At 45.9% G+C, this 13642-nt stretch overlaps 1 protein-coding gene and 1 long non-coding RNA gene across 2 annotated transcripts in view; one reads left to right on the top strand and one right to left on the bottom strand.

The window, feature by feature from the left end:
- Positions 1 to 13642, top strand: part of FOXK2 (forkhead box K2) — a 430591-nt gene that overhangs the window by 137766 nt on the left and 279183 nt on the right. The gene's annotated exons all lie outside the window — the stretch shown is intronic.
- The window catches only part of LOC134174643 (uncharacterized), an 86265-nt gene continuing 78376 nt past the window's right edge, over positions 5754 to 13642 (bottom strand). Inside the window, exon 3 of the long non-coding RNA XR_009968738.1 lies at positions 5754 to 5866. This is a non-coding gene — a long non-coding RNA (uncharacterized LOC134174643). The remainder of the gene's footprint in view (positions 5867 to 13642) is intronic.

Genomic DNA, 13642 nt, shown 5'->3' with positions numbered 1-13642 from the left:
TATGTCACTAGTTTAATATGTAGACCAGGTTGAGAGGGGTGGGATTCCCAGATCAGCAGGTGATCTTCCATTTCTCTAGGGTGCCTGCTTGGCAACTCCTCATTTCAGGGTTTGCTTGAGGGCATTAAAAGGAGAAGGCAGAGACCGAACAGATCTTGGAGAGAAATGCACATCTTGACAGAGCTGCCTAGAAAAAAAGCCATTCCTCTTGCCAAAGTGACCTGCATCTTCCATGACTGCCACACTGGGATGCCTACACAGAAATGACTTGCCTGGGGCATAACTGAGCATCCCTCCATGCAGTGCCCAGTGGAGCTGTTCCACACACCCTGGCTTTCTTTCCTTCTTCTCAACATGCGTGATCAAACCTCAGTCAGCCATTGCTCTTTCTCCAGCTCAAATTCCAGCTGTCTCCAGTAAAAGAGGGAAGAATTCATTACAAGAAAAGCATCAAACCCTCCCTTGTATTTGACTAGCTTTACTTTAAATGGACAGTCAGGTACATTCAACATTGTTCTGTGTACCCCTGGATCCAGACCAGCTCTGCACGGGGCTTTGTGCCATCTCTTTATTGCATGAACGGTCATATCCTGAACAAAGTGTCAGTTCTAAATGATCCTGATCACTTTTGCAACTTTAAGTCCTGCTTACACCTCATTTGCAGCTAAGGAGACTGATTTAGGCACATCAGAAGCATGGTGGAATCAAGGTAATCAAGGAGGCAGTGCAATAACAGAGAACAAATTATACTGTGAGAACTTAGAAGCATTCAGAGGCATATTTCAAAGTGGGCTGGAAAAGGAGAGGCAGAGCAAAAGCAGGCAATTTGTTGCTGATTCCTGTTTTTTCAGTGGAGTAAAACTACGCTGCTAACTGCAAATGTTGCAGAAAATATCTCACATTGTTGAATGAGGACCAAACAGCAGAAAAATCCATTGCTGGTATTAATAAACACACATACGTGAGGAAAAATAATCTTAGTTTTACGTACACAGTGATGGACCCTTCACTAACTTTTATTACTCAGGAAAGAGACCTCAGAGCTCTAAGTGATCCCCAGCTTCATGCTCAGCAGCAATGCAAGAAGCAAACATGCCAGTTGTGCAGAAAGGCACCAAGAGCAAAACTAGTTCAACCCAGTCCAACTGCTTTGGGTTTAAAACAGGAATACTCTCCTCAGTTCACCACCTCTCCTGTTACTGAAGTACAACATCAGACTGTCCTACGCTGTGACCAAAGCTGCTTCACTTCACTTGGTGTATACTTCAAGCAGGTACCAACCAAAAATGCTACAGGATAAAGCAGATAAATCCAACGTGTGTGTAACTACCATAGGCCAAACTGCAGCAACTGGCCAAATGCAGTAGGTGCTGTATGCATTTTAGGAGAAAGCTTAGCTTGGTTTTAGTCTTCTTTCCCAGGAACAAACACCCCATCACCATAGTTAGAGATCAGGGAGTTTACCAGCCAAAACAGTCAGAGTTTTATATGCACCCTGAAGGCTTGCTGCTAAATCCAGTCTTCCCAAATGTTCATCACCTGGCAAACCATCTGGCTGTGAGAAGACCTCATGTTTTAGCCACAAAAGAAAGTGCAAAAATCATAAATTCAGTTTCAAAACCCGAAACACTCAATCATGCATAATTTTCGCTGTCATTAGATTTAATTACATGTCAAGTAGCTGCTGTTACTAGTTTAAAGCTGTCTAGGAATATAATAACATAATCACAATAAGAGCAAATACATTAAAAAATCAGTGAAATAACCAGTCTCAACAACAGAGTGAAACATCCATTGACACAGGGCCAGGCAGGATGGGATTTGCCATAGCAACTCTGACTGCAGCTATTGTCCTGGCTGATTCTGGCATTACCCGTTTCACACAGGCACCCTGAAACTCCTATAACAGGGTTAATTCACTGGCACCAACAGTGATTCCAGCCACAACTCATCCAAAATCTGTTTTCTCGGATGTGCCACTCACTAATGGACAGACCCCTAAAAATAAATTAATCTTTGTGGGAAAGGAAGGCAAATGCCAGTACTTAGGTATGAGCATCAGTAAGGGAGTTCTTTGAGCCCCGTAAGGATCAAATATTATGACAAAGATTTGTAATTCTTAATCACTAGGGCTCAAAAAGAGAAACAACAATAACAAAAAGGAGGCAGGTACCCACATGCTTTGGGAAGCAGTGTAGCAACACTCCTCCCAAGGCTCTCTTTTCCAAGAAATCTCAATTGCTTTCAGTTACTGAACCTGCTGCACAAACCTGAGCACACAAGGCAGCAGCGATGCTCTCTGGCTTCTAATGTGTTTGTTGGAAATGCTAAGGGAAACACACATCATCAGGTGATCACTTGTTTAGTTTATGGTTTACTGCTCAAAGGAGAGTGTAACATGATTAATTCATTAACTACAAGCGTTTGACAACCACAATTGTTGCATCCAAAATGTCTCTGTGAGGTAGCGAGTCACTACTCTCTGGTATCCTTGGAGGCAACTTTCTGTTCTGTGTCAGGAACAGGGACTGGAGGGAGCTCAGCACCACGGGCAACAAGCCATGGCAGCAAGACACAGCATGCCATGAGCCCAGCAGCCACTGACCCAGCAGCCCTCCCAGAACAACCTTGCTGGGGGCTGGAAGTGCACAAAGAGAGCTTTGAAGATGCTGAACCTGGCTTCAAATGAGAACAGCATCTCCACTCAAGTCAAGGACGAGTTATGTTGATTCATCCTTGTCTTGTGTATTGCCAAAATATTCAGACACTTTGGCAACATTTAGCAAACCCTGGAGGGGAGTAAGGCAGGAGTGGAGCGTTGGTGGGGTCCTGCCTGGGGCTGGCTGAAATGTGCAGGTAGCCCATGGAGAAGCAAGTCTGGCCATGAAGGATATCGGCCAAACCACGCAGTGAACCCAGGACTGACACAGAAATACATTCCAGTTCAGGCTGAGATCTCTGGAAGAAGTACATGTTTCATATTGTCCAGAGTCTGCCTATCCTGTGTTTTCAACTGAGGCAATGAACCTCTTATTTCATGCAAACTGAGCTTACCAAGGAAAAACTACAGGGACAAGTCTCTAAGCAATAGAAATAGGTTTGATTTCCACTGGACTCAATGCAGTTGTACCATTTTACACTAAAAACCAAAACAAACCCACCCAATCCGGTTTTTACCCTTTGACCCCACAAACCAAGAATTTCAGCTGTCCACATTAATAACTGTCAAGATATCAAATGATCTTAATGAGGTTGGACAGGGCTTGGAGCAACCTGCTCTAGTGGAAGGTGTCCTTGTCTGTGGCAGGGGGTTGGAACTGGATGAGCTTTAAGGTCCTTTCCAACCCAAACCATTCTGCGATCTCGTGAATGATAAAGTACTCCATTTTCTAGGACTTGCAGTACTCAAATGTGAGGTCTACCCCAAGTCCCACTAGAAACAGTGAAAAACAAAATAACCTGAGGTGGAATTTCCAAAGCTTTGCAGTCTCAGAATGTCAGAAAATGGTACATTTCTTCTGTCTAAGGCAGCTTGTGCTGAAGCTTCCTGTGCTGTTCCAGCCTTCTCCTTCATGGCTGGATTTCAGTACAGCAGCTTTGGCCATCTGGCTTCGTTAAAACATCATCGTGTCCCTGGCTTTTTTTGATGGACCAAAAATAGTAAGAGCACTTTCCCGTTTGCAATTAACCAGCGTTGGCTGGTGGATTGGTTACAATTTAGTTTTGCTAATTAAAGAAGAACCATTTTTGTAAGCTTCTGGGGCTTTCTTTGCTTGCTGCTGTCTAAAAATTCTTCCTGGATTTGAAATCTATCTCTGAAAAGATCTGCTTTTGGCCAAGCTGCAGAACGTACACTGAAGGAGGCATCCAACGCTGCCACACTGCAGCACCTCAGAAAGAGAGCCTTAATTCATCCTGTTCCTGATCAACGGATGGCGCTAAAACCTGAATAACCTCTAAGAGAAAACAACCAGCACCAAAGCACCACGCAGCAGGACCAGCCATGGGATCAGACCCCACTGTAGTTGCTCTTTGTGGCTGCCTTTGCCCTGGGCAGTTGGGCTGGGAGGTAAGGGCATGCCTGTGCCCAGCTAGGAGAGGGCTCCATCCTTTCCATGCAGCTGCTACCCTAAGACTTCTTTCCCAGGTTAAAGGAACAAGATTGACTGTAATGCACAAAGTAGCTGTACTCAGCCAGCAGACCTATAAGCTGTCTGTCTCCCATTCTGCAGGCACACTAGACTATTAAAATCTTTGACTGAGAAGAGAAGCCCATAGGCTTTGATGTGTGGGTTTGGAATGCTTGAGGATTATCTTGGATGTTTTAAGAATCACAAATACCTGCTTTAGACATTTTCCTCAGAAGAAAAAACTCCTCAAAGCCTTGGTGGTGAAAAGCAAAAGCCCAGTCTATAATCCCCCACTTGAACAACAAAATGCCCTTTGCAGGGACAGGAATGGGTTCCTGTACACTCCTCACACCAGGAAATCAGTGTGTCCCCACAGAACAGAGGGAGCAATGGGAATGTGGCTGAAATGGAATAGTTAAACTGGCTCCAACACACTTTCATGTGACCCCAGAGCAGTCGATGAATTTTATTGTGTTTAAGATTCTCAGCACTACCTTGCCCTTTCTCTCCCCCGCCCTTTGTCCCTCTTGCTAATTTAGGATATAAATTCCCCAGGACACCGAGTACCGCTTGCAAAGCCTGTGCAGATGTTCAGTACAGCGGGGCCTCAAAGGTGACCAATGGCTTCAAAAGCACCTGTGATACAGACAACAAATTTCAGCTGCAAAATGTTAAAAGTAAAGGTATTTACTAGAGGGAGGCTTTAATCCTGTACAAAGCTGGTGCTGTGGTGTCATGTGGTCATACACAGATAGCATAAATCACCTGTGTTGTGGGCAAGGAAGCAGCAGGAGCTGTCTCTACAGCAGGAGGGACCTCTCTCAGTATAGACCACTTGTTGCTCTGTGGGATGGCTCTGCCCTGCCCAAGCCAGGTTATCCATCTGTTTCCAGAGTCACTGCAGTAAAATATCCTTCATTTTATTTCCTTCCACCACCCCCCACCCCCAACCCCAGTGAATGATAAAGCAGTCCTTCTGCCCTGCTGTGAAAAGAATGGATATCTCTGGATATGTGCTTATGGAAGAGCTGCACTCGCACATTCAGAACTTCTCTTCCTGGCCAGGTAAATCCATCACTGACATGTAAAAATGCTGCCCAAATGGATTAGTTATCACTTTGCATATCTTGGCTAAGGCAAGCAGGCTAACGTCAGATGACCCTAGTCTCAGTGAAGTGCAGTAGTTTATCCTTGGAAAGGCAAGCTCTCCTTAGAGAGATAATGAACGTGCAGCTTTGGGAGCTTGAAGTACTCATGACACTATGCAGCCCTGCACTAACACCCACTCCAGCTGCCCATAGCCCATCCAAGCCCACCAGCTACACCTGAAAATTGCCTTTGAAGAGTTTAGAAACTGCCTTTCACAGGGCTTCTCCCCACAAGCATCTGCACGGGTCACTCCCAGCTGCAGCTCAGCAAGCTGCAGGAGCACTCCATGCCGGAGGAGCTGGGAACACCAACCAGAGCAAACCTTCACATACAGCTGTGAAACAGAGATGAGATGGAGTGCAGGCAGGAAAGGACTTCTGCAGCTTTGGGTAACCTGCCAGACAGAGATGGAGAAAGGCTGTGGATCTGTCTCCTAGGGGTTAGCAAACTCCTCCAGAAAAGCACATACCTCAAACTGCTTAGCTCTGAACAGGAGGAACAGTGTGTCAGAGGGTCCCCTCTGCCTCTCCTACCAGAACAGGAGCTCCTATCCCAGGTCTGGACCTTGAACAAGTTCCATCGCATCCCTGTCAATAAAGAAAAGCTCACAATATTGGCTTTCCTTACCGAAGTGCTTTGAGATCAATGCATGAAACAACAGTACACTGTATACCACTTGGATCTTCTCTTAAACTAACACACAGTTCAATGTTTTCTTTATTTCTGAGAGGAATCATTTTCAGGAAGAGAGAGAATCTGCCAGGTCAGTTGAGAAAGCGAGCAAAGAAGTTGGGGTACAAGTGATCTCTGCCCAAGCCATGCTGAGCTGAAGCCATCTACGTGGCATGGGGCAAGGCAGCTTCAGCCCTGGAGGACTGAGCAGCTCCTCACTGCAGGACCTGGGTGAGCTTCAGGAAAAGTTCACCCTCCTGCAAGGCAGGCTGAGATGTGAACACTGCTCACACAGAGGCAGGACAGCACTGAGTTATCCTTGGCATGACTCCCCCGAGCTGAAGTGATGCTTGTAAGAGTGCGCTTTTAAATGAAAGAAAAATATACCCAAGCTGAGTTAAATGGCAAAGGTTTCTTTAGAGGACAGGGTTGTTCTGGCACCATGCAAGGCAGCACTCTGTGGAGGTTGCTCTGTCTCCATCTTATTTATTTATGTACTACTTGTGATTTGTAGTTCTTGCTCAGGGCTGTGCAGAGCTTGTGTGCAGAGGGTGGAAGGGATTCATGATGCCTGCTGATGGGGGAACCAAGAACTGCCTATGGACAGCAGAATTATCACATAGGAGAGTGGATGCTCATCAGCGGGCATATGCACGCAGTTGCATCAGTGTGAAAGTGTGCATTCCTCTTGTGCATAACAGGCAGACGGGGGCATTTACTGCATGCATACAGCTGTGCACATGAGCAAAAGAACCATATTGCTCCTAACCCACACTAAGACAGCTTTGTTAACGTTCCCGGTGGATCAGCAGCAAAGATAACAGAGCTGTCTTTCAGCTCTGGAAAGAGCAAGTGTATGCTTTGGGAAAAAGGTCACTGGGAGACAACCCAGTGCCACTGGCACTGACTTTCATCCAAGGACTTTTCCAAGACCTTCCCCGAGATGTGTACCACATCTGCTCAGCATCACCCCCACAGCCTCTAAGCACCAAAGCGCCAAACCAGCTTATTGAAACGGGGGGAATGCAAGAGCCCTGTAATAACAGCACCTAAAACCCCCCCAGGGAGGAACAATTTGTCGTTCCTCATTCCTGCAACAGAAAGCTATAGTGGGCTACAGGGAATTTCTCTGTTACCTGCGTCCATTACACCGGAAAACCTCAGCAGTCTGTCAGAAGCACAGTTACAAGTGGCAAACACAGCTCAAAGCATGGTACCGAGCAAGCACCTGTAAGTGTGGGAGTGTACAAGTGGACGTAAAGATTGTCCAGTTCCGACATCGCCCAGAAGCTCAGCCTCTTAACAGACAGAAGCATGGGGGTAAGACCCCATCCCACCTTCAAGCAGGTGACCTCCATGTCCTCCTATAGCTTATGCAGTGACCACACCACGTGTCTCTTCTCCATCCTGGGAGGGACTTGCTTCTCAGTGGGGACTGGACCTAACAGGGGCTCTCCACACACAGCTCTGGCTTAGATCTGCATCACACCAGAGTCACACCATCAACTTGTCTGGTCTTTTGGTTTGATTCCTAATTCTGTAGATAGCACAGGAGTTACAGAATACATGGCTGGTTCTGAAGACCAGTACAGCAGGAACAGTGTGCACCCTCTGTAACCAGCAGAGCCTGCACTGCTGTTATTCATACCTGTCAGCAACAGAAAACCAGTTTAATTGGCATCATACAGTATGTGGATATCCTACAGGAAATTGTACCTTGTTGCACCAAGCCACAATAAAAGAGATCCATATAACTGCAGCTCAATGCATTGAGGCCCTACAGCAAATCACTAATTTGAAGCACGCTAAATATGGGACTAGTTCAAAAGCCACTGCAGGTGGCAAAGAGCATCCCGCTGACCTGAGCATGCTTTGGATCAGCCCCTGTAGGACCGTGCATGCCTGCTGTCTGTCATGTTTTGCAGTGTACAGGTACATCTCACAAAGCCCCAGCTCACTTGGGTGTGAAATGAATGCTGTCTGTTTTGGCAGACATACAGACAGAAAAACAGGAGACAGACACAGAGGGAACAAATAGGTTTTTTTTCTTTTTTAGCTCTTGACTACTAGTCTTTTCTGTGACAATCTCCATGGCATTCGACACATCAGAAATTCAGGAGGCTGCTATAGAGAAGCAGCAAGTATGCATGGGTGGGAAAGCTTTAAAATAAGCACTTTAAGATTACTTGTTAGCTAATGATGTTTTACTGATGCTACTCAGATACTGGCATGTGAGCAGCTGGTGCCTATTCTGCTCACATAACCACAACAGATAGATGTGCTTTATCTCATAACCATGCTGGGTGCACAGTGCATTCCTCTGAAGATTTTCATTCCCCCTCAAAGCACTTGGAATACACGGAGATCTGTTTGTCCAGCTATCCACCCAGCTCCTCCCTTGTCCTCCCTCTTCCTCAGGACCACAGCTTCAGCACAAATGCTGGGTACATCCTCAAAAGCGTGCTCCTGTTTGGTTTTCTTTCCAGTCTCACTTGTCTGCCTAATCCCCAGCTCTTCTCATCAAACCAAAGTACTTAACTGCACCAGAGTGCCTTAAGAGGCTAGCAAAAAGATTTACTATATCCTGAAGTTGTGGAAGCTCATCCAGAGTCAGAGAAGCATGCTGTAGCAATTCAAAAACTGCTGTAGATCAACCTCTCATTTTACAAGCTAGGAAATAACTCCAAGTTTTTCAGCATGGCCCACAGAAAAAGGCAGGGGGTGTTTGCTGTTTGCTTGGGCAGCAGCACTTACGTGAAGAGCAGCCTTCAAAACTGTCACCATCAGTCAGATCCCTGTAAGCACTTTGAGGACAACCTTCCCACGGAGCTGGGCCTGCTGTGTCAGGCTCAGATACCCATCAGCAGTGCTGGGCTAGAAGTACAGGGGATAAAGTCTTCTCTGCTGCCAGCAGGACAGGCTGGCCCCAGGACACTAGGGTGAGGAAAGCATCCAGGTCCTGCCTTCTTTGAGGCCTGAGGAACAAATTACCATTTCAAGGCATGGTGACAAGAAAGGTATCAAATGCTTTGGCTGTTGGTGCTACTACAGCAATGAGAACAGATTAAGCAGACAGATGTCCAGAAACCAAAACCATACACATCAGGCAAGAAAGGAACCTCAGTCCTTCGCTAGAGGAATGGGTATTATTGTCACTGACTTTTCACCTAGGAGACATCCTGGAATATCATGCTTTATGGAAATGTTACCTTGTCATCCAATATGGGCCCTTTCAGAAGAGCTCGGTAGCTTCAACTATCTCACAAGCAGACACTTTTCTATCTTATGAAGTTACCAGCCTATTTTAATTTCTCTCTCCATCCAAGACAGAGCACGGACTGAAATCCCTGCAGAGAGTGTGGAGGTGGGCTTGGCCCCATGGTGAGACTGGCTTGTGATTTCACCTCCCACAAGCAGTGACACTTGGTTCCAGGTTTTTGTTTTCTTTCTCTTCCCACCCCACCCCCCCACCCCCCCCATCCCTATCCCCCTAAATGATCTCAAGTCTCTGATGGAGCTCTGCATTTTGCTCTGTTCAAATCAGCAGCAACACTAGTGGCTTTTGGACTGCAAAAAGCAGAGTGAAAAAGCAGACAGTGGTGGGAGAAGCAACACGCAGACACCCTAGCGCCAGCACTGATGTCACACTGAATAGGCATTTAAAAGAATTTAGTGTCTTGGTATCATTTACTCCCAGAAGCAGCAGCTCTCCAAAGCAGTCTGGCACAATTCACACTCGGGAATTCTGGTCTCTACGTGCCCAACAAGTGGAACAAACTCTGGTTTGTATCTCACGCCGCAGGGACAAGGATGAGTTAAGTCTCCTGGACCTTTGTTGCCCAGCAATTTTACAGCAATTTAACAATCTTTACTGGCTCAAACGTGAAAATCCCCCTCCCCAGGAAGTGACCTGAATCAAGGGGCAGGACTTCATGGGGTAACACCACGGATGCCCCACATGGACACAGGACGCCCTTGCGTCTCTGCAGAGGGTCAAGCTCACTCAGATTCTCTCCTTGCTCCCTGTGCAGGCACATGTTCTGTTGGCAGGGAGGTGCTGGGCAAGTCTGAGCTCACAAGTGAAGGGCAGGGATACACCATGGGCTTAGCAGAAAGGGAAAAATGGAAAGGCGGAAGCAAGTGACACTGGGAGATGCTGCCCCTTTTTTATTACCCTTATGTAAGACCCCACCCCAGCAGAACTAGGGATACACTTGCAGAGATCTGGGATGGACCCAGGCTGCTCTTGGGCAGCAGGGACCTCATTGCATCTATTCTACACCCTTCTGCAGTGCTGTGTCCCAAACCCAGCCCATGCAATGACTGGTGCAACTGGTCAAGGCCATCTCAGCAGTAATCCCTGATGCTCTCACTGTGGGAAGGGCTGGTTTGCAGCTGCAGGACCCTCAACACAGGTGAGAGCAGCAGTGAGGAGTGCAGCTCACCCTGGGTGGGAGCACAGGCACCATGCTGCACTTGCTGAGCCACTGCCAGCATCTTTGATGCCAGCAGCATGGTGTGCTGCAGAGGCTGGCATTGCTTTTCTGCACCACAAGGAGTCAGTTCTAATTAGCTCCTTCATCCTCAAAGAGGACACATACTTTCAGTATGAAGTGGGACTACTGACAGGGCTGGGGATGCTGGGAGAAAATATCCTGCAGGATAAGTACGAGCACTCCTATTCCCATTATCCCACAGCTTTACCAGAGTATTACCGACGTTATTCTCAGCAGATAAAACACAACCTGTGCTGATAGCAGGCAAAAGACTTCATGTCCTGCTTCTGCACCATCCAGTAAAAGAGGATCAAATCATTTACAGGTAATTATTTACCTGACAGATTTCACATTCAAAAATTCTCCAGATGCTGAGATACATATTCACCAAAAAGGTATTCATCATTTTTCCTTCTGTCAGTTATCTAATATATCTGGGTATTTGGCCATTACTGTTTTCTGTACAGGGAACTTTCTAGCAATAGGTAAAGAGTCATAACCTGTAAAGGAAACAAAGAAAAACCTGTGGCCAAAACCAAAATCATGAATGAATGTGTCCTGGAGAAACCTCTGGCAGGAAGACAGGGACCCATATTCTGTGGCTACCCCAGCCAATTCCAGACATCTGGTCATGCTCAAGTAATTCTCTCTGCCTCGCTTCATGTATGCAAAGGACTTGGAAAGCAAGAACTGCTTAGCATTAGCAACAGTAGACAAGGGAAGAGCTGAGACCCTGAAAGATACAGCCTTAAGCATCAGATGAGTGGATGAAAGATGCTATTGTACAAAACAGCTGTGCCAATACTTCTGATACCACACCTATCATAAGCATCTCATACCAACTTTCAATACAAGAGGCAGACAGACACACACATAAACATACCCCAAGCTATGGTACACAAATACAACCAGCAGCATCTATATTCTTCCGTTAAAGATCAGCTTTTCCTTTGCTACTCCCAGTTTAAACAGACCAAATGATCCCACAGGAATGAGTGACTTTTGAGATGATTAAAACATCAAGAGAAATCTTCACCTGTGTTTCTCACCATGAACTTAGCTGGCTGGCTGTAGGGTTAACCTCCCTTGAGAAGAAGAAATTGTAGAAACGCTAAAGCCACCAGGCACACTCCTCCCTCTCATAACATTCTCTAAATCAATTCATCTGCACTATGAAACAGAAGTCAACAATCTCATTAAACTACCAGTGTAATGCATTTACCCCACAACCCCTTTTTCCAAGCTCAGTTAATGAGTATGGAGAAGAAAAAAGAACAGATCTGGGAACAGTTCACTGGCACCACCACAGAGAGAGCAGTCACCTTCATGCTCTGGGAAAACTGATGAATTAATGGTGTATTAGAAGTGACAAGTTCCAAGAACTCATGCAATGGAGACAGTCTTCATTTGCTGTAATAAAACAGACTGGGAAATCATCTGCCATGATGCTGTTAACTGGATCCTGAACCCAATTGTCCATCCTGTGATGTGGCTCCTTTGCATCCAGATGAGATATGTGGGCATCAAAGTAGTATAAATTAACTATAATGAGTGAGTGCAAGGTGACCATAGCCACATCTCACGCGAGGCAAACACAGTCATTTCTTTCATTTCATCCTTCTCCTTTCCTAACCCACAAAAGACCCAGTTAACATTTACTCAACTGGATTCATTTCAAGCAGGTATATTCTGATTTTTGTCACTCAGTCTGGAGTGTATACCAGTGTCAGATGGGACTGTTACTGGTCCCCAGCTGGATGAAATACACACACAGACCTGGATTGCTGATGACAATTTTCACACTTGCAAATTGACACATTTGCTTCCTGCAAATAATCACTCCCGGTAACTTTTCCCAAAGGCATTCCTGCCAGCAAACACATTAGCTCAAGTATTTGGGGATTGGACCATGAAGAAGGCCACAAAAAACCAGCAGAAGCAAATGCAACATTTAATTTGACAAATATATACCAAAATATGGCATCCAGCCTGCGTGGCAGCCATCCCATGATAATTACACTCCTTGCATCTGTGTCTAATTTAGAAAGCCTGAATGGAAGGAAATCAGCAGTATTCTTCTGGGGAAACAAAATTTACCTTGAGTAAAACCTAGCTCATGCAACCAGGCACCAACAGCCCCAAGGCAGAGCTTGAGGACAAACTCTGCCAGCTGTAGGATACAGAAGCCCATATTCAATACACGTCAACATGTCCGGAAGCCCCTGGCCCCAGTCTGAAGAGAATGTGTGGCAGGTTTTGGAAGGCAGCAGTCTGAGGGAGCTGAGATTTGTACTTGTCACTGATGACAGCGAGAAACCCTTCAAAGAATACGCTGAGAAAACTGGTTTAGGTAATTACAGACTTGATGTCTCTTACAGCTCCAGGAGTTTCACTGCTACCCTGGAGCAATCACTGCTGAAGAGTCAGCAGAAGAAAATGTAACAGCATCTTTGGATGGAGAGTGTATGATCAAATTCAGAAGGTAAATAAAGTGATCAGCTTTGACAGGTGAGAATAAAGAACCCCTCCTTTGGAGGAGGCAGAGACAATGGGAAGAGCCTCACTGCAGCAAAGCACCCAGGTGTGCAGCTAAGCACCCGGGTATGCAGAAAATGCCAACAGACCCAGTGACCACATTCTGTTTTACTTCCATAGGGCAGACAGAAGCAGATCATTATCAAAGCCACTGAGTTTGCCAAGAGTTCTCATTAATAGTGCACATTTATGTGGTTAGTCTGCAAAGATTTTCATGGTTTGAAGGAATTACAGACAGTGTGTTGAGGTCTTATTCAGGGGTGGGGTGTCTAGAGAAAATGTCTACAGCTATAAACCACAAGAGTCTCAAGCCACAGCTCTGAATTTCCTTAGTGTTGTGTAACATCAAATTCACCACTTCAGTAGCAGAGCATGGGTGACATGGTTTAGTGTGAGGTGTCCTTGCCCATGGCAGGGAGGTTGGAACTAGGTAATCCTATGGTCCTTTCCAACCCTAATTATTCTATGATTCTGTGAATAGCACCCCAAATGAGATTTCAGTGAATCGAATATATGGAAAATAAATGTCAAAGTCCATCTATGTTATTTAGTGCATACGCAGGTCAGAAATAATTAATCCATGGAGATGTAAATCAAGGACTTTTAAAACCAGACCTGTCATTGCCCTACCGGGATTACAACAGGATGTTGTGCCGCCAA

Source organism: Pezoporus occidentalis, unplaced genomic scaffold (genome assembly GCF_034315485.1).
Source record: "Pezoporus occidentalis ecotype Australia unplaced genomic scaffold, CSIRO_AGI_Poc_V1 ctg62, whole genome shotgun sequence".
NCBI lineage: Eukaryota > Metazoa > Chordata > Aves > Psittaciformes > Psittacidae > Pezoporus > Pezoporus occidentalis.
This window is presented reverse-complemented; position numbering and strand designations above follow the sequence as displayed.